This window comes from Pistacia vera, unplaced genomic scaffold (genome assembly GCF_008641045.1).
Source record: "Pistacia vera cultivar Batoury unplaced genomic scaffold, PisVer_v2 Contig100, whole genome shotgun sequence".
Lineage (NCBI taxonomy): Eukaryota > Viridiplantae > Streptophyta > Magnoliopsida > Sapindales > Anacardiaceae > Pistacia > Pistacia vera.
Window position 1 is genome coordinate 1152342 of NW_022195028.1, and position 22200 is coordinate 1174541.

Genomic DNA, 22200 nt, shown 5'->3' on the forward strand with positions numbered 1-22200 from the left:
ACACGTTGTAGTGCTTTTGTCCACACATCGATGCCATGTCATTGTGAATTTTTTCTATGTCAGCGGGAACAACTATCGTGGACATCATCATATCATCATTTACTTTTGCCATGTCTTGGTTGACTTTTCTCGTCAACACATCAACGCTTTTGCCTTATTCCAGCATAACTATTTTGTCTTTTTCTAATCGTTTACATACTAATTCTTTGTCTTCCAATAACAAAAGGGAGATCCATGTCCCATTTTTGGGATTTTAGTGTGCTACCATTTGAGACACCCCCAGCCCATCTTAGCCTACCTTTCATGATATAAAGTCCTCCCTAAATAGGTTTTGTCTCTACTTCATGGTCCTCACACTACCTTTTCCACCACTTTAGACTATTCATGCCTCATTGATTCTTCTTTTCTATTGTAATCATATGATCTTGATTCATCTGTCCTATCTGATACTCTCTTAATTCAATGCACTATCTTCTATTGTCAGAATCTCATATGCATGTTCGTCATAAGGAAAAATCTTACTCAAAATAGTCTCTACCTAATTTTTTCCATTCGTAAAACTCACATATAATCTTGTTTCTATTTATCAGCTGTGTGAGCTGTGGCTTTTCTTCTCATAGGTTGTTGTGTGCAGATTCTCACACGCGTCCGCTTCTTGGTGACATGGCGTAAATTGGACGCGTGTTCGAGTTTCCCCCTTTTTTTTTTTTTTGTTTTCCCTGGGTCTCACTCTGCTAAAGTATCTCTTTTTGTCAGCTACACTACCTTACCACTTCTCACTTATGTCATCTTCATTTAGGTCATGTTTCCATGACTAAATTTTACGGGGTTTCACTTGTTTCCAGGGTCGTCTTGATTCTAATAAACCGATGAAACATTGATTGTGTATCATGGTCTTTGTGCCAAAAATCTAGTTTGGCATTTTACTAATAGTGTCTATGTTCTTATGCTCCCTTTTGATTTCAATTCATACGAATGTTTTGTGGGGTTTTTGCATCAAAACCTATATTAATGGGAGGTCCACAAGAGTTTATCATGTTTTACAGTGATTTTTCTCATTTTACTTGATTATTCCTCGTGAAAAAAGGCTTGAAGTCTCTCGCGAACTTATAAAAATTTTGCGACCTGTCCATGTCACCATATTCCAAGAAAATACAAATGCTCTGTAATTGATAATGCCATTGAGTAATTGGGATTCTACCCTGAAATGGCTTTCTTCTTGCCAATGGCCACCATAATTCGACCAATGTCCTATAACCTCTAACGAGAATGTTCGTGTCGAATGCAAACATTGGCATATCTTGGATTCTGCTTCGGCCCCTGCTTCTATCTCTTCTTGTCCAAATCAAACAAATTTCTAGGGAAGGCCTGCCCTCCCATGTCCGTTTCTCACAATCACATGCTTACTCCTATCATAAGATAATCAACTTATAGTTCTTCTCGCGCTCTTCCAACACAACCTCTTAAAATGTTTGGCATGCTGTTTTGTTCTTTTGGCATCCCATTAGTGGTCCAAACTTGAATCGCGTGCTCGTTTATGTTGTTTCTTGGATTATGGTATAGAACATAAGGTATCAATGTTGGATCCCATCTCCCACCTTACGTTTCCTCCCTTCCGTAGTATTTGGACATATTGTTCTCTTTTTAATCAAGTTTCGTATCTCGTCTTCCGTCTTCCCTTTATTACTCACTCTTTTGTAGAATTATTTCCATCTAAGGTAGGTATCTCTCTGAGCTTGACCACGTCATTCCTCTTACGCTTGCTTCCGAGATTTTGCACCTTCTGAGGGATTTTGCACCTATGGCACCTTCTAATCTCCCCGATGAGTCACATATTCTAGCCTTCGTTGCTCTGCTTTTGCAAGAAGCCCTATTCCCATCTTACTATTTTCATTTTTTCTCATCTTAGTCTCCTTGTAATGAGCCCACACTTATCATATGCTCGTTCTAACCCTCTTTGGCACAAGCACAGAGGTTAGAGTAACTAATCCGAAATTACAAAAATATCCTTGTTTTGTCCCAGTGTGTTTACTTTTCAATAACAATTGTTTCTGCTGAGTTTATAATTTCTAAAATCTTATATAATAGAAAAAGCTCCGTTAAATTTCATAGTTTTGGAGTCATATTTGTATTTTGTAAAACACTGTGTTCTTTATTAAAATTTTCTTATTTCAGTCTTCTAGTCCTTTTTATGTGTAATTCTTTCCAATGAGGACTTTATATGTTTAAATATTTTCTTACGATTCAAAGTCATAAAGTTCGATTCTCATTTAGTTTTCTTTTCTTAAAATACTATAAGGCCCCTTTAAAAGCCGTTATTTTGGGCAACTCTAAGTTTGAATTGTAAGTCTTTTTTTCAGATTCATCAAAACCAAAGATAAATCTCTAAACAAGTAGCTTATAATTTAAAGGTTTATTAATTTTTGCTGAAACCCCCTTTTTCGTTTAATCCTATTGTATTAATAGATTAATTTCATACAACCTCTTATTTATCCAATTCTCTCACTTTATTTTATCTTTATTAAAGTTAATATTATTTAAGTGTGTTTCTCCAATATTATCTTCCGCTTAATACATATTTTAGAATTCCTTTTATTAATGAATTTTAAATTTAGTAAATATGTCTTTTTTAATTAATTTATTATTCTAATTAATCAAAATCCTTTATCGCTGCGTACGTTAATATCGGGTTTCTTATTTTCTTTAACTCCTTTTTAATTCTTTTTATACTGAACATAGACTCTACGAAGAGTTGCATTCATTCTCATAGGGTAATTTAACACAAATAGTTAAGCAAACAACCAAACGGTTACTCTGATTTAGTAGTCTTAGGATGATCCAACCCATACCTGATTAGTATCGTAAGGCTATTATTTTCCTTAGTTTTATCTTCATCAATCCTTGGTATAAAGAAATTTTCATGAGAAGAAGGGGTGAACAACCAACAACGACAATACCAGAACAACCAAAAAACGCAGAGGGCACAGAGCCAAACATAACCTCGCCAGTAACGTGAAACTCCGCCTTCGGTTAAGGCAATTTTGCGTCAACCCCAAGCCATCCTTTAACAACCTCTAGTACTCTATTTCGTCCCTATTCACTAGCAAACCCACACACAACTCCATCCTGTTTTAGAGAGATATAGTATCTCATTTTAAGTGCCATAGCCTTTATATTCATTCCATACAACACGAAAACACATCCTAAAGCCTTCTACAACCTCCCAGGATTTTTCTAACTTTAGCCCTCACTTTCGCTTAATTTTAGCCATACTCGCTCCAGTTGCAAGTTTCCACTCCTTTCTCTCTCTAGAATACGATTTATCAGATCTGGATTTACCTTTATTGTTCCTTGTTGTGAATTTCATTAGAAGCTCTATTAATCATTCCATATGTCCTTATTACTCGTTTAAGCATGTCTCATTCCTCTGTACCTTGTTCATATGTTTTGATATTATCTGTTTGTGATTTTTGCGGCATGTAGAATGCTTTTTGGGAAGGCGTTGTTGTGGTTCAGAACCCTATTAGATATCTTGGGTATGTTTTTCAAAGGTGTTTAAAAAATTCATTCTCATAAATAATTCCACTTGTTCTTTTCTATGCCAGGTCTCAACTTCGCTTCACAACCCCGATGTACAGCTCATCATTAGTTACTCTCAATAAACGGCGAGACCCGATAACAATCAAGTATGACCCATTTTGCAAGCTGATCATGATTACTACCACATTAGTGGTATGAAGACCAAATTGTGAGATGAGTTTGATCTAGCATTATTCGCTTCGGTTAAAATAGCATGCATACTTGCTTCCACCGTTTGTTTGACGCATTTTAAGCAATTTCTGGTCCGACATGTTTTATATGGAAATCAAACTATTTTGGTTACTATTCATTTGTAGTTTTGGCTTAAATCAGTATTTATGAAAACCTTATTGTGACTACTGGATTAACTTGATCACACACAAATATTTTTCCAACTTCGCCCTAGGTTTCCGTGACTATCAGTAGCCATGCAATCCTCCAACGACATCCTTCTCTTGCCAACCTCTCAAGGAAGATCGTGAGCTAATTAGCTTTGAACTAGTCAAAGCCCGTTGCAGGGGATTCAATAGAGAGGCATAACGAATCCCTATTATTCCTAAAGCAAACACATCCGATAGTGAATCTCAAGAATCATAGAATTTTGTTAATCATTTGTAATTTAATTCATTATGTATTGTTATTTTTTATTTTATCCAAAACATCCCTAATAGGTTTGTGCCTAATTTTGTCATGCTAATAGGCAGATTAGGGTATTCATAAAGAGGTGGCATGCATCGCCGGAGCCCTTGGTCAAGGGTGTTACTTGACCCTCCCGGCCCTGAAAATATTTATAAATACACGTCAATTCAATATGACCGTTTATGTTTTTAAATTTTACAAAAATATATCAAATTTTGTCATTCTAAATTCTCAAAATTTCTTCCAATTTTGTCCTCAATTAAGCCACCAAAAATGTAGTATCCATTATGTTTTTAATCTAACAAGTATTTTTACCAAATTTTTATTTTTTATTTAGTGTATCGCAAAAAAAAAAAAAAAAAAAACAAAATGTTTTTATTTATTTCGTTTTGCTTTCCTAAAAATTACCAATATTTGATGAAAAGCTTTTTCTCTCAAATCTAAAATTTACCCAATGATTTGTTTCCCAATTTCTTACTAAGCACACTGACAAAACCAAATATTCATATCAGGATGGAAGGTAACTAGGTAGCATAATCATTGATATTCAAAATTATTTAATAATTTAAGTCATTTGATAAAATATTATTGTAGTTTGATCTAAATAAATAGTGAGACACAAGAAGGGCCTACAATTTCATTATAGTAATTGGATGAAACAATGAATATTTATTCATACGATTATATAATGGCTGTAATTGAAAAACCACCTATTCTTTTTGTGTTAGTTCTATAAAATGTTTTATTGATGAACTATCTTGACCAATTTTCATTGAATTATTTTATAAATAATCTTTACAAAGATATTATTAATAAAAATTACCCTATCTAAGATGTTACAATTTTATTGACAATCGTATTTTCATTTGTAATTTGATCCCTCTATCATCCAATCCCAATCTTGTCTACGGTTTGTCATTAGCCATGCAAGTCCTACAATGACATCCTTGCTTTGAGCCAACCTCGAATGCTAACTCTCTGATTCACTAATCAAATCCCTGTGGGGAATTCAATTTATGAAAATTATTAAACTTTTTAAGATTGGAATTTACATGCTTGTTACAGATAGTCGTGGCCTAATCAATTGCTCTTCTTGTTATTTTTTCATATTTTTAGATTGATTGTCAAGTAAAAAACAAAAAGCCATTCTTTTATCCAAGAACATGGGAATAATTAGCAAATATAAAACATTATACTTATGATTTTGTCTTTTTTATCTTTGATTTTTATTATTATTATTATTATTTTTGGTTCTTTCCTTATTTTTTCGAGCGTTTGACTACTGTTTTCTCTCATTGACGGTTCTAATGTAATATTATTTACTGATTTCTCTAACTTTTATATTATATATAATATAGATTTACATTTATAACCTTTATAAATTAAATTTAAACGATCTTATATTGTTTCAAGTGATCCTAACTTTTGTCTTTTAATACACTGATTTCTTTTTAATTGTTTTTACCAAAATGTGTTTTAAAGAGAAGAGGAAACTAGAGTGGGAATTTTGGTGCTGGGCCCATGGGACTACCCAAAAACCTAGCACCCAGGACCATCTTGGGAGGATCGTCCTATAGCTTGGACCCAAACCCTCCCCTTAATTTCCTTATACACCCCTACAATATCAAAAACCCCATATTGATAAAATTTACAATAAATCGGGGTCCACTAAATTTTTAAATATATATTATAATTACACCTCTCTATAGTCCTAATGGTGGGACTAACTAATTTTTATTACTATAAGGAGGTTATAACTTAATAAAGTTGTATTAAAAAAAATTCATATTTTATAATTCATGTTTTAGTGTACAATATTCGGATTTCAATTCATGTTTTCATAATATTCGGGTTTCAATCAACGCTTTCAATTTCTACTTTTGAACTGATAGAAGATCATGTTTTGAACCAACAAAGATAACTGTCCTTGATGGAATGTAAATGCATTGCTTCATGACAACTGCTTGGAAGCACAGACAATTGTCAATTGTTTTAAGCATTACAAATTAGACCTCCGATGTCGATGACTTGCAAGTTTACAAATAAGTGGATTAGAATCAAAGAGTCATGAGAATGAGCGATCAATTCGACAACTTCACTACCTAATCGAATGATATAATGTCTTCCTTAATAATCAAACCATCCAAATAAGTATAAGTCATGCATTTTTTTACAAAAGAGAATCATTTCGGAACCTTAATAAGAAAGAAAAGAAATAATTATAAGGATGAGAGTACGAAATACAAACGTTTTCAATCTAGAACTCTAAACATGCTTGAGACAGCTAGAAATATTTTCGCTTTAATAGAAATGTTCATTCTAGCAGTAATGCTACCCGTAATTTAAAAGATGTAATAACAACTCAAAGCATAAATTATGTTCCAACAACGTCAGATATATTTATTTGATCTTAACTTTTAATGTAACATACCGATTTTTTTTGTTTTGGCAATGTACTAAAGTATTACTATGTGTAGGCAACTTTCCTTAAGACGAGAATTAGAAAAAGGAGAACGTTCAATCCACAATGGGGATTTGATTCTGTATTCTACTACCCAAATTGAAAGATATTTTTTATAACTATGTATAGTTTTATTCTTATTAGAATATCACTATGAGAGGTTTTACTGATATATAATTCGACATTGAGCCAACGGTCATGGGGAGCAAGGAAATGGGGGTGGAAATTTTTTTTCTTTCACTTCCCCCCTCACACTCTCAATGATCTCACTCTAATTCTCAAACTCTCTTCATTTATATTTATATTTTCTTCAGTTATTATCATCTTATTCCATTTCTTCATTTTAGTTATTTTTATTTTATCATAAATTTATATAGATTCCAAAATTATGCATGCAAGATCTCCCCAGATGAGTATATATGTTTTCATCCACCGAAGAATGGAAGGGTTTAGATCCTTTTATCATTTCGAGAGCAACAATTCCACAACTAGAAATGGTCGGGATTGTGGCCGCAAAACACAAGCGAGCTGTGACACCATGGCACAACAAACCATCAAAGCGACTGTGTCCTGGGTCTGACAATACTTCATCAAATCAAACGGCAAAATCCAAATGGTAGGGGAAGAAACATACGGGTATGTAATTTTTATCCAATTGGTATCGGTGCTGAGCACAGACCGACGATGCGGTGGCACTTAGAGAAGAACACCCCCACTATAAGTGGTTCGACTGCCGATTCAACTTTAAACCGCACCCGTAAGCAAATTCCAAACTCAACTTATTTTCATCCACATCCTTCAACTCTCTTACTCTGGCAATCAAAATGCACTGAACGTAAGCCTGAGAGCAATAGGACGTTCATATTGCTACAGACTCTCCTCTTCTTTATCTAAAAATCCTTATTTTGTTGAAATGACTAAACAGTTTTTTGTCGAGCAATATAGCTTTTGTTAGTAATGTACCAGTATAATAGACATACTAAAATTTATAATTAAATAGAGATCACTTAAAATAGGATTGACAATTTTAAGAAATATATCTATGTACTTTACTTCAGACTTGGGCTGCTAGATCAACACAGTTTTTGAGTGTCACACTACATTACCTAAATCAGGGTTGGCATTACAACAATTGATCGGTTTTTAAATCTAGATCCAGCATAGTGCTGAGACTATTTTTTTACATTACTGAGTGTTGCACTATTATTCATTACTGAGAGAGTTGTGTGCTACGGTTGATAATGCACTACGACACCACGGTAATATTCTTTATTTTAAAAGAGATGTTCCATGGTGACGACAAATTTTTTCACCTGAGATGTGCGTGTCGCATCATCAATGTGATTGTTAAAGCAGTTGAAAAGGTTATACATTCGAGCTTAAACGGGCGCGCAGCTATTAGATTCTCTCTGTAATCATCAAGAGTGACTGTAGTACGTAAATATTATCCTCAAAGGAGCCACCGATTCGACACATAAGTTATGTAACGACATGTCGGTCCGTTAGACCACATACGTAATGTTTGCAAAAAGCTATGCTAACCGCAAATAAATTACAGGGTTCATCATCAACTGGAAGAACTATTCGACGAAGTCATCACCGATGATGATTAAAGGTGGAACAAATGGGTCGGGTTAGGCGAGTCACCCTACCCGCCCTGCCTTAAGGCGGGTTCAATCTGGACCCGCCTAAAAGGTGGGTTGGGTTGAAGCCCTACCCGCATATACCCTCGGTTTGGCCGGGTTTTAATATGTCCGCCGGATTAAATTTTTATTTTTTTAAAAAGACCCTCATAACTCGCCGAGTTGGACGTAAAAATAAATTTTTTTTTTTTTTTTTATTTATTCATTTATCAAAAAATAAAATAAGAAATTACAACAATTATTGCCTCGTTAAAAACCTTACCAAGAAAAACCCAATGGGACAAAAACTTGGTAAGGAAAAAAGATTGTAATAATTGACAATTAATTTACAAGTTACAATTTACAAAACAACTAATTTGGGGGGTTGACTAGGACCTGCCTCATCTGTATCATCTATATTACAAATTTGAAATGATTCTATTAAAGTATCGTCGACAATCTCGTATTGATCATGATGGCTCGATCGTTCCCAATCTCGAAGACAGGTGAAGACTTCAATCATTTTTTGTGAAAGTTTAGTCCTCATTTCATTTAAAATTCTTCTACTTGCACTAAATGTTTATTCGGATGAGACGGTTGAGACAAGAACAGAGAAAACATCCAAGGCAAGTCTTGATAATATCGAAAAAATACATTTCCTGGTTTTTCAATATTCTAAGACATCAAAGTTGACTCTTTGTTGTGGATTTGCTGGTAACACTTCGGGGGTTCCCAAATATTAGTGAAGCTCATTACTCTGTAACTCCATAGAGGATAGTACATTCGTTGTTGGTGCTTCTGAAGAGGAGGTTGTGCTTCGGGGTCGGGTCCTCTTCAGCCTATTAAGTGCACCCCAAGAGTAGAAATCTTCATTTGTTTCTTCTGATGCAACTTCCCCAGGTATTTCACCTCTTTACTGTTTCCCATACCTGTTTTCATATTGCAAATATACCTCTGCAAGACACTTTCTTACCTCTTCTAGTTGATTGTGTTGGGATTCATGCATTTTGGACATAGAAATTGAGAGAAATTGATGATCAAGATTATGGACATAAGGTAGAAAACAAACAATTAAAACATTAACTTATTACTGTAAGAAAAGGATAGAAAATTACCAACTCTTTTTGCTATTAAAAGCTTGATGGTGAAGCTTGGAGTTTAGATTCTTCAAAAGAGAATGAAGAAACTCAAAATGAAATCCACCCAAGCCAAAGATGAGAGAGAACCGAGAGAGTGAGAGAGTGCTTTTTGTTTTCAATTGTTGCAATTTCATTAAAATTGTATAATACTTAATTTATATACCATGGGCACAGAGTATAATTTTAAATTGTTTTGGGAAAGCCTCAAACAATTTAAAATTAACTTGAAAATAAACATTTATGTCAAGTCCTTGGTTTTATGGTTAATTCATTAGTAGAACAAATTTTAATTCCATTAAACATTCTAACCCTTTAAAATAAAACCAATGCACTTTTGCCCCTATCATTGAATCCAATTCAATAATAATATTTAATAAATCCTTATTACCCTTGGTTAGTGCTAGTTATCCATGGATAGGGCTGCAAACAAACCGAATAGTTCGCAAACAACTCGATGTTCGTTCGATAGTTGTTAGATATTGTTCGCGAATAATTCTATATTTGTTCGATAATATGTTCGATCGAGTTCGAATAGGGGTTGTTCGTTCCATTATGTTCGCGAACGTTACACGTTCGACTGATCCATCCGTTCGCGAACAATCTGTTCGATTGTTCGTTCGTTTATGTTCGAAAAACATGGTATGCATTATTATAATTTATATTTTTTTTTTCATTTTCATATTATGTTTGGTTTAGTTTGGATGAATTTTTTTTAACGGTAATCAATAATAAAATATTATGATACTTTTGTTTTTCTTATATATATAATATGTTTGGATTTATTTTTTCCCAAATGTCATCAATAATTAAATATATAAATATATAGCATTTTAATTAAAAAGTAATAAATTATTATGATACATAGCATGACTAATTTAATAACATAATATATTGTATAATCAAATGATATATAATATAGTAAATTCAATAACATAATAGCTTCATATTTTTCCAAATGTAATCAATAATTAAATATTATAAGATAGTATTTCAATTAATAAATAATAAATATAGTATGGTAAATTGATAAACATAACATATTGTATAATCAAGTGATGTATAACATAACAAATTTAATAATATAATAGTTTAGTTAAATATAGTATGATAAATTGATGAACATAACATATCGTATAATTAAGTGACATATAGCATGCCAAATTTAATAATATAATAGCTTAATTAAATATAATATGACAAATTTATGAACATAACATATTGTATAATTAAGTGATGTATAACATAACAAATTTAATAACTTAATTAAACTTAAATTAATCACACATTTGTATTGATCATATATATATATGTATATATATATATATATATACATGTATATATATATACATATATATATATATACATGTATATATGTATATATATATATATATATATATATATATATATATATANACCAAACAGACAGAAGTGGCTCTTTAATCGATCTCAGCTCTTAAATCCTTCTTGTAACTTCTTCTGTATGTACATTTCTGATTTCCCGTCATATTTTGAGAGTTGAGTCAGTATTATTGATCTCGTTTATCTCTGTCTCTGTGTGTGTGTGTGTGTGTAATAACCTATAATTTTGATAATTTAATAACATATTTAACATATTTAAGCTATGATTAATATATGTATGATAATAATTTTGTATATACACAATTACACAATATATATATTAATCATAGCTTAAATATGTTAAATATGTTATTAAATTATCAAAATTATAGGTTATTACACACACACACACACACAGAGATATATATATATATATATATATATAATAAATTAATCACACATATGTATTGATCATGTATTACAATAAACTTTCATTCCACTATGAATTTATGGGTGTTGATACAAAATATATATGTAAACATTTAAAATATTTATGATAATTTATGTAATGATAATAAATATATGATAACCTATAATTTTGGTAATTTCATAACATATTTAACCTATGATTAATATATGTATGATAATAATTTTGTATATACACAATTACACATTATATATAACAAATTAATCACACATATGTATTGATCATATATTATAATAGACCCTCATTCCACTATGAATTTATGGGTGTTGATACAAAATATATATGTAAACATTTAAAATATTTATGATAATTTATGTAATGATAATAAATATATGATAACCTATAATTTTGGTAATTTCATAACATATTAAACATATTTAATTTATGATTAATATATGTATGATAATAATTTTGTACACACACACACACACACACACACACACACACACACACACACACATATATATATATATATATATAAACCCAATTTCACATTTTCCCTTACTAGGCCCAGCCCAAATTTTAAAACAAAAATCCAAAGCCCAAATGATAATAAATATATTTTTTATTCGAACAGGTAATCGAACGAGTTATTCGAACAGGTATTTACAAGTTATCGAACGAGTTATTCGAACAGGTATTTACGAGTTAGCCGAACGAACACGAACTAGCCTTTTGTTAATCGAAAGAACACGAATAGTCATCCTGTGTTCGTTCGAGTTTGAACACGAAATCGAACAATCGAACATGCTTATCGAACGAGTTTCGAATGGGGCTGTTCGTTCGTGTTCGATTCGATTGCAGGCCTATCCATGGATAATCATTTCTCACTAATACATTAATTCGGATGCAATCGTTTACGTCCAAACATCATTAATCTGATTAATGATATGTATTACTCTCTCTTCTTGAGCTTGGTTTTATGTGTGACCATTTTGGTTCACTGTGATCTAGTTGTGGGCCCAATATCGAATTTTGATATGTTTCGTTATAACTCTTTATAATTGAAACTCCCACTGATTATGGTAGACGTCTAGCAATGTTCCACAACCCCTAAACCATAATGAAGTGTAAACTCCAATGAACCTATTCTGATCGTACGTACCGTGTAGTCAAATCTTCCGTTATCTAATCCCTATTAAGAATGGTTCATGGTATGTCAAAACCTTTAACTTAATCTTTAATCGAATTGCCAATCGGTACAAGGGAACTCATCAACATGAAACCACTTTTCATCTGACATTCATTATACTTTGGCCAGAGATTTTTCTTTTCCAATGTTTATTGACATTCGTCTGGGAACTCGAGATTGGACTATTTTGAGTTAACGGATCCCATCTTGACCATCATTTGCCCTCGCACATGGATAACATGTGACACAACCGGCTTATTACACAAGGCGTGACTAGTCTCGTGCTTATACACCATATGAACTATATGCATCCTATATTGAATCCAACCGTGATGTCTCAGGTCTAAGGATAAGTGGAACACTAGCATGATCCTACGATGCATCATTGACCACATCCATGTGATTCATCGTAATCAATCATATTTGATAAACAGTTCACTAACCATTTATTCATGCTAATGCCTTAGTGACATACCTCTTATAATCACCCATACTAATACCATCACATGATATTCAATGGAGACATTCAACATGCCTACTATGTAATGTTATTGCTCAATTAACATTACTTGCGTAGCGAATTCTTTGATGATTTGATCTTCTGAAGATCTGTGTCATCCGGACATTTCATATGTAATATTAAATATAATATAATATAAATGAAGCAGAAAATCAACATGTGAAATAAGAACACTTTCTTTTATTCATAATACATTTACAAGATATAATATCCTGAAATCGACAACACGATTGGTTCCTAGGGCATACACTAACAAAACTCCCATTTGCACTAGAGCCAATCGTTGTGGTATCTAATACCCATCTTCTCAAGATGATAGTCCAACTGCTTCTGTGTCATCGCTTTAGTGAGTGGGTTAGCTACATTCTCTGCTGAAGGTGTTTTCTGCACAAAAATTTCTCTAGCTCCAACGAATTCTCTCAAAATGTGATATTTACGATGAATATGTTTTAACTTCTTGTGTGCTCTTGGCTCCTTTGCCTATGCAATAGCACCAGTATTGTCATAGTACAAGGTTATCGAATAAACCATGTTTGGAACCACACCAAGTTCAGTCATGAACTTGCGTATCTAAACAAATTCCTTTCCTACTTCTAAAGCGGCAATGTATTCAACTTCAGTAGTGGAATCGGTAGTAGTTGACTGTTTAGAACTCTTCCAATTGACTGCTCCTCCATTGCATATGAAAATGAACCCGGATGTAGACTTTCTATCATCCATATCTGATTGAAAATCAGAATCAGAGTATCCTACAATTTTCAACTCTAAAAGTCCATAACTTAGTATTAGATCCTTAGTTCTTCTTAAGTACTTAAGGATCGTCTTAATAGCTGACCAGTGTTTTTCCTATAGGTCAGACTAATATCTGCTTGTAACACTCACAACATATGCAATATCAGGCCTAGTACATAGCATAGCGTACATGAGACTACCTACAGCTGAAACATAAGGTATCCCACGCATCCACTCACACTCCTGATCAGTCTTTGGACTCATATCTTTTGAAAGATGAATTCCGTGACTGTAAGGCAAAATCCCCTTTTGGAGTCTTGCATGCCAAACCGTTTCAGCATCTTTTCTATGTATATCTTCTGGGATAAGCCTATTAATCCTTTCGTTTTATCTCTACAGATACGAATTCCTAGGATGTAGGTCGCTTCTCCTAAGTCTTTCATGGAGAAAGTTCTAGATAACCACAACTTAACTTCAGTCATCATCCCAATGTCATTTCCCATCAATAGTATGTCATCTACATATAGTATGAGAAATATGATTACATGATCCTTTGTCCATTTATAAACACAGGGTTCATCTGGATTCTTTATAAAACCAAACGTTTTGATGATTTCATCAAACCGGATGTTCTAGCTTCTTGAAGTTTATTTTAACCCGCAAATGGATTTATGTAGCTTGCACACTTTATTTCTTTCATAACTGGATACAAAACCTATAGGGTGTTGTATGTAGATATTTTCCTGAATAAATCCATTGAGGAATGCTGTTTTGACATCCGTTTGCCATATCTCACAATCATAGTGTGTAGCTATGGCTAGCATAATTCTGATTGATTTAAGCATAGCGACTGGTGAGAAAGTTTCCTCATAATCCAACCCTTGTATTTTAGTATAACCTTTTGCATCCAGTCTTGCTTTGTAGGTCTCTACATTTCCATCTTTGCCAATCTTTCTCTTGAAGATCCATTTACATCCAATAGGAACTATTCCTTCTAAAGGATCAACGAGAGTCCATACTTGATTAGCATGCATGGATTCTATCTCATAATTCATAGCTTCTAGCCATTTTCCAGAATCGATATCTAATATCACTTCTTCATAACTTCTAGGATCATCCCCATGACTGACTTCTCCAATCATAATAGATTCAAAAATCTCTTCATAAAGTAACACATATCTTTCTAGAGGTCGAGATACTCTAGATGATTTATGAATCGAAACCGTTTCAGGTATTAATGTTTCCTAAGAGGGACCACCCATTTGAGTATTTTCTGTCTGAGGCTCCCCTAACTCTTCCTAGAGCACAATTTTTCTTCCCGCACCACTCTCTTCTAAGAACTCTTTCTCAAGAAAGTGTGCATTCCTACTAATCGAAATTCGTTGATCAGTGTAGAAGTAAAAATAATATCCCAAACTATTTTTGGGATACCCTATAAACTGACCTTTCTCATATCTAACGTCCAACTTGTCTGTCTTGACAATCTTGATATAAGTTGGACAACCCCAAATTCTCATATATTTGAGACTAGGAGGTTTACCATACCACATCTCATATGGTATCATCTCAATAGATTTAGATGGTAACCTATTCAGAATATGCACAGCGGATTCAAGGGCAAATCCCTATAGTGACGTTGGCAAGTTCGTAAAACTTACCATCGACCGTACGATATCCAATAAAGTACGGTTCCTCATTTCAAACACGTCGTTATGTTGCGGCATATACGAAGGAGTCAACTAGGATATTATACCATTCTCCTTTACAAAATCTCGAAATTCTGTACTTAAGTATTCACCACCACGATTTGATCGCAAAGTCTTAATACTCTTTTCAGTCTGTTTCTCTACTTCATTCTTAAACTCTTTGAACTTTTCAAAGGATTCAGATTTGTATTTTATTAAATGCAAATACCCGTACCTAGAATAATTGTCGGTAAAGGTAATGAAGTATTGAAAACCTCCTCGAGCCATTTCATTAAATGGTCCGCATACATCTGAATGTACAACCTCTAATAATTCTTTGGATCTTTCCCCTTTACCCTTCAAAGGCGATTTGGTCATTTTTCCTTGAAGACAGGATTTACAAGTTGGATAAGGTTCTGAACCCAATAGGCTTAAAAGCCCGCTTGCTTCTAACTTGATTATCTTTTTATCTCCTATACGACCTAATTGATGATGCCAAAGTAATTTTGGATTAATTTCATTTCGAGATTTCTTATTTGTAATGGTATTAATTATGTCATAATCATTCATTACCAAAACATACAAACCATTTGTATTAATTGCTTTGCCAACTAATTCATTTCCAAAATTAATTAGACATTCATTTCCATTAAACTGTATTTTGTAACCAGATTTACATAAAACAGAAATAGAAATGAGGTTTCTAATTGCTTTGGCAAAATACTTAGTTCTGTACAAATACAAAATGTGTCCTAATGGCAAGTCCTTACTGCCTCAGCCGCAAATTTTGCTCCATTTGCCATCTTCAAAATGACTTCACCTTTTAACAGTGCAGAACTATTCCGTAGTGCCTGCAATGAAACACAAATGTGAGATGTAGAAACTGAATCTAATAGCCAGGAATGATCATTTGAACTAAGATTTAATTCAAATTCTATAACATAAGAATGGAACATACCTACTGGAGCTTTCTTCAAGTTCTTCAGATAAATAGGACAATTCCTCTTCCAATGTCCATCTTTCTTATAGTGGAAAAATTGGCCTTTATCATTGACCTTTTCTTTGCCCTTCTCAGTCTTAGAAGAATCTTTCTTAAAAGGCCTTTTCCGTGGTCCAACTTTTGGACCTTTCTTTTGCTTCCATTGTTTTTTCTTAGTCTTATTAGAAGAAGCTGCAACAATGTCCTCTTGCCCCTTTTCCTTTCTTTCCTGCTTATAAAACTGTTGAATCTCATTCGATAGTTCTCCAAGAGTGCGCTCAATCCTATTGAGATTATAATTTTTGATGAAGGGCTTGAAACTTGGTGGAAGGGATTGCAGAATCAAATTCACCTCAAGACTGTGTGGCATCACAATCTCAAGTGTACGCAATTGCCCTATAATATTACTCATTTTCATAACATGATCATCAGGGACAAATCCCTCCATAAGCCTCATTGTGAATAGTATCGAACACAATTCGTATTGCTTCACCACTGAGTTCTCACCATACAACTCTTGTAAATGGATCATTTTTCTCACTTGCACTTTCGATCTTTTCATGCTCAACCTAGAGCTCAGCATTCATTGATGCTAGCATGTAGGTTCGAGCTCGTAAGTCATCTTCCTGCCACTTATCGAAAACTTCCTTTTCTTATGGTGTGGCATTAGGAGGCAAAGAAAGTGGAAGGGGTGCTTCCAAGACATACCTAGCCTTTTCGGAATTGAGAATAATTCTCAAATTCCTTAACCAATTATTAAAATTAGGTCCGATCAGCTTGTTGTCATTGAGAATCCTCAAAAGCAGGTTATTGCTCATTTTCACTAACTAAATATCACAAAATACCGAAAGAGACTGGAAGGAAAAATATAAGTTTTATTAGTGTCTTGTAAATTTAAACCCTTTAATGCTAATCTTATTAGCTCCCACTATTTTATTCAAATCTCATACTCCCCTAAATGACGATTTGGAAAATTCGTTGGAACAAATTTTAAGTGGGGAATGAAATTCTTATTAAATTTAATTAAACCTTACATAATAGAAATCTTGGTCAATTAAATTTAACAAGTAGGAAACTATTTCCTTTTATATCACTATATAATGTATGATTCATTCCTTGCTTCTAGTTTTGGATACCTCACATAATAGAAATCTTGGTACCCTAGACTAGTTAAATCCAACCCGTTATGCTTTCTTAAAATAGAATTCCCATCATACCCTCACATTATAGAAATCTTGGGTATTATGAATATTTCTATCCAAGAACTAAGACAATTAATTCCATGTCATAAAATTAGCATCCCTCACATAATAGAATTCTTGGGATCTCTAATTTTATGTCAAAGAATTAATTAGCCCATAATGGAAGGCTTGGATCTAATATTGTTTGTTAGGGAGATTATTAGGTTTAACCTTTGATTAAAAAATGTTTTACATTTATCACATACATTAATTCAAATGCATCCATATAAATATAAAACATGGTGGGATGATCATGGGGGTTTTTGAAAATACATCCTAATTAGGTAAACTATTCACCTAATTCTATTACTCCTTGCGGATCTTCATCCGGTGATTGATCGGATCTCCATCTCAGTCCGGTCGTACGATTACATAAACCAATTTAGGACATGCAGGCCCGGATAACAAACTAATAATAAAATTAATTATTATTGCAAGCCATTGAAAGAATATTACATACCCAAATATCAAATATTTTTGGGAAAAATAAATATAAACCTATGATCATCCCCTAATTAATATTCATCTATCACATTAATAAATATTAATTCAATCAAGGGCATATAAATTAATATTTATGCAAGTTGCAATATTTATAAATAAAGGACTTCATGTAATAAATACATAAAAACATGTCATGATTGAACAAAGGGTACATGCATAATTTTACTACCCTTAAACTTATAATATCATTATATTATCCATCACATGAATATAAAGAAACATATATATATCCTAAGGATTTCATGCAATAAATGTATAAAATATATCATGATTAAACCAAGGGTACATGCATAATTTCATCACCATAATATTTATAAAAAATATTATATTACCCATCACATTAAAAAATCTCTCACATCACATTCAATCAAATAAAATTAAAAATTGTAAACCTATACCGATTTTTACTTGAATCACCATCCAAAAAGAAAACATGTGATGAGTAAAGGATTAATCAAGCATGCATATCACCTTAATCCATTCTACCTTCATTTAATCAACATTAACCATCATAAAAAAAAACTTAAACAAAAATTTAGATCATCATTTTTTACTCAAAGTGAATCAACCAACTTGTATTCAAAATACAATCCAACTCAAATGCATTTATAGACTATTACATCATATATAACATCTCAAACATGCATTCAAAGTACATTATGCATCCCTATAATGTTTGGCCGAATTCATCCTTTTCAAAGTCATCAAATTTTGCATCAAACATCCTCACATTACACATGCATGTATCATATGAATGAGATATATTCATGTTTAACAAAAATGCATCAAGATGTAATAAGTCAAACATGCATGCTACATATGACTTCAAGAACAAGAAATTTTGTATTCTAAATATCAAATTTTCATAGAAGCATGTTAATAAGCATGAATATCACATATCCATCATCATTTGTATTCAAAATACACAATAACTTCAACATGTATCTAAAGCAAAAACATATTCATGTCCAAACCAAGTCATTTTTCACCAAAAATGCTACATGCATGCATGAATTTAAACATGCTTTGATACCATTGTTGGGATTCATGCATTTTGGACATGGAAATGGAGAGAAAATGATAATCAAGATGATGGACATAAGGTAGAAAACAAACAATTAAAACATTAACTTATTAATGTAAGAAAATGATAGAAAATTACCAACTCCTTTTGCTATTAAAAGCTTGATGTTGAAACTTGGAGTCTAGATTCTTCAAAAGAGAATGAAAAAACTCAAAATGAAATCCACCCAAGCCAAAGATGAGAGAGAGCCGAGAGAGTGAGACAGTTTCATTAAAATGGTATAATACTTAATTTATATACCATGGGCACAAAGTGTAATTTTTAATTGTTTTGGGAAGGCCTCAAACAATTTAAAATTAACTTGAGAATAAACATTTATGTCAAGTCCTTGGTTTTATGATTAATTCATTATTAGACCAAATTTTAATTCCATTAATATTCTAACCCTGTAGAATAAAACCAATGCACTTTTGCCCCCATCATTGAATCCAATTCAATAATAATATTTAATAAATCCTTATTACCCTTGGTTAGTGCTAGCTATCCATGGATAATCATTTCTCACTAATATATTAATTCAGATGCAATCATTTACGTCCAGACATCATTAATATGATTAATGATATGTATTACGCTCTCTCCTTGAGCTTGGTTTTATGTGTGACCATTTTGGCTCACTGTGATCTAGCCATAGGCTCAATATCGGATTTTGATATGTTTCGTTATAACTCTTTATAATCGAAACTCTCATTGATTATGGTAGATGTCTAGCAATGTTTCATAACCCCTAAACCACAATGAAGTGTAAACTCCAATGAACCTATTTTGATCGTACGTACCATGTAGTCAAATCCCTTTGTTATCTAATGCCAATTAAGAATGGTTCATGGTATGTCAAAACCTTTAACTTAATCTTTAATCGATACAATGGAACTCGTCAACATGAAACTACTTTTCATCTGACATTCATTATACTCTGGCCAGAGATTTCCCTTTTCCAATGTTTATTGGCATTCGTCTGAGAACTCGAGATTGGACTATTTTGAGTTAACGGATCCCATCTTGACCATCACTTACCCTCGCACATGGATAACATATGACACAACAGGCTTATTACACAAGGCGTGACTAGTCTTGTGCTTATACACCATATGAACCATATGCATTCTATGTTGAATCCAACAGTGATGTCTCAGGTCTAAGGATAAGTGGAACACTAGCACGATCCTACGATGCATCATTGAAGACATCCATGCGATTCATTGTAATCGGTCATATTCGATAAACAGTTCACTAACCATTTATCCATGCTAATGCCTTAGTAACATACCTCTTATAATCACCCACACTAATACCATCACATGATATTCAATGGAGACTTTCAATATGTCTACTATGCAATGTTATTGCCCAATTAACATTACTTGCGCAGCGAATTCTTTGATGATTTGATCTTCTGAAGATTCGTGTATTTGGACATTTCACATGCAATATTAAATATAATATAATATAAATGAAGCAAAAAATCAATATGTGAAATAAAAACACTTTCTTTTATTCATAATACATTTACAAGATATAATGTCCTGAAACCGACAACACGATTGGTTTCTAGGGCATATGCTAATAGATTGGCATATGCTTCATTTTGTAAATTTTCAGTTAATGTGTCTAAACCATTTTATAAACCTGCTGCTTTAATTCTAGGATCAAATATAGCACCTAAATAATAAAGAAAATGAATGGGTTTTCAATATTTTTTTAAATTTTTTTTTCCATTGCCAGTGTTGGTTCCGTTAAAATTTCATTGTTTCTGTTTTTTCTAAATAAATCTGAAATTTTTATAATTGTATGTATTACCAATGGACTAGTAGGATAATACGCACCAAAAATTTGTAAAGTAGATTGGTAAAAAAATTTAAGAAAAGAATGAAATTTTTTAGCTATATGTCAATCATTTTCTACCAAATGATGAGGACCTCTATTATTTGCTACAAAATAACTAATTAAATTTGCATAAGGTAAACATGAATTAAGCATTAAATATGTACTATTTCATCTAACAGGCATGTCTAATGCAAAAGTTCTAGGAGACATATTTGATTTTATACAAGCATCTTGAAATTGAGCATTTCTTTTATTATTACTAGTAATCCAAGCTAAAGAATCCCTGATTCTATCAATATTATTTCTAATTTTTTTCATACCACTTTTCACAATTAAATTAATAATGTGACATACACAGCATTGGTGAAAAAACTTCAAATTGTCCTAAAAATGATAATTAATTTTAAAAAAAAATCTATAGTTGTACTATTAGCACTTGCATTATCTAAAGTTAAACTTATCACTTTATTAACAATATCATAATCTTCTAAAACTTCAACAATTTTATTATAAATTTGTTTACCACTATGATCCACATCCATTAATCTAAATCCCAATAAAAATTTATTTAATTTACATTCGTTATCAAAATAATGACTAGTCACACAAATATAATCTTGTTTAGCTCTACCACTCCAAATATCGACGGTTAGAGCCACACTAACATGACAACTATGTATTTTATTTTTTAATTCTAATTTCATTTTCCCAAAAAATTTTATTAAATCATTTCTAGTTGCAGTTTTAGAATAACTTTTAAATCCTGGAAAAAAATGAATTTTTAATAAATCTTTCAAAATATTTATCTTCAGCCATATTAATAGGTTGATCAGTTGCAGTAATATATAAAGCTAATTGTTCCCTATATACATCAGAATTATAACGCCAAGTAGTACCCATATTAGTTATTTGAGTTTGATTGGTTTCTCTATTTCCATGTTGAGTAATATGTTTATTAGCATGCCTTTTTAAAGTACTAGTACCATTACCTGAATCAGCTTTATAAATATTTCCACAATACTTGCATCTTGCTTTCTTCACTTGAATTCCATTTTCTGTCTCGTAAAACTTATCGAAATGCACCCAAACGTCTGATGTGTGCCTATCGTCGGTTTTGACAGTAGTTGATGAACCTGCTTCTGCTTGAGATGAAGTTGGACGAGGACGACGATTACGAGAACGACTTCCAGAACCACCGAGAGCTGTAGTAGCATTGGGAGGAATCGGGGAA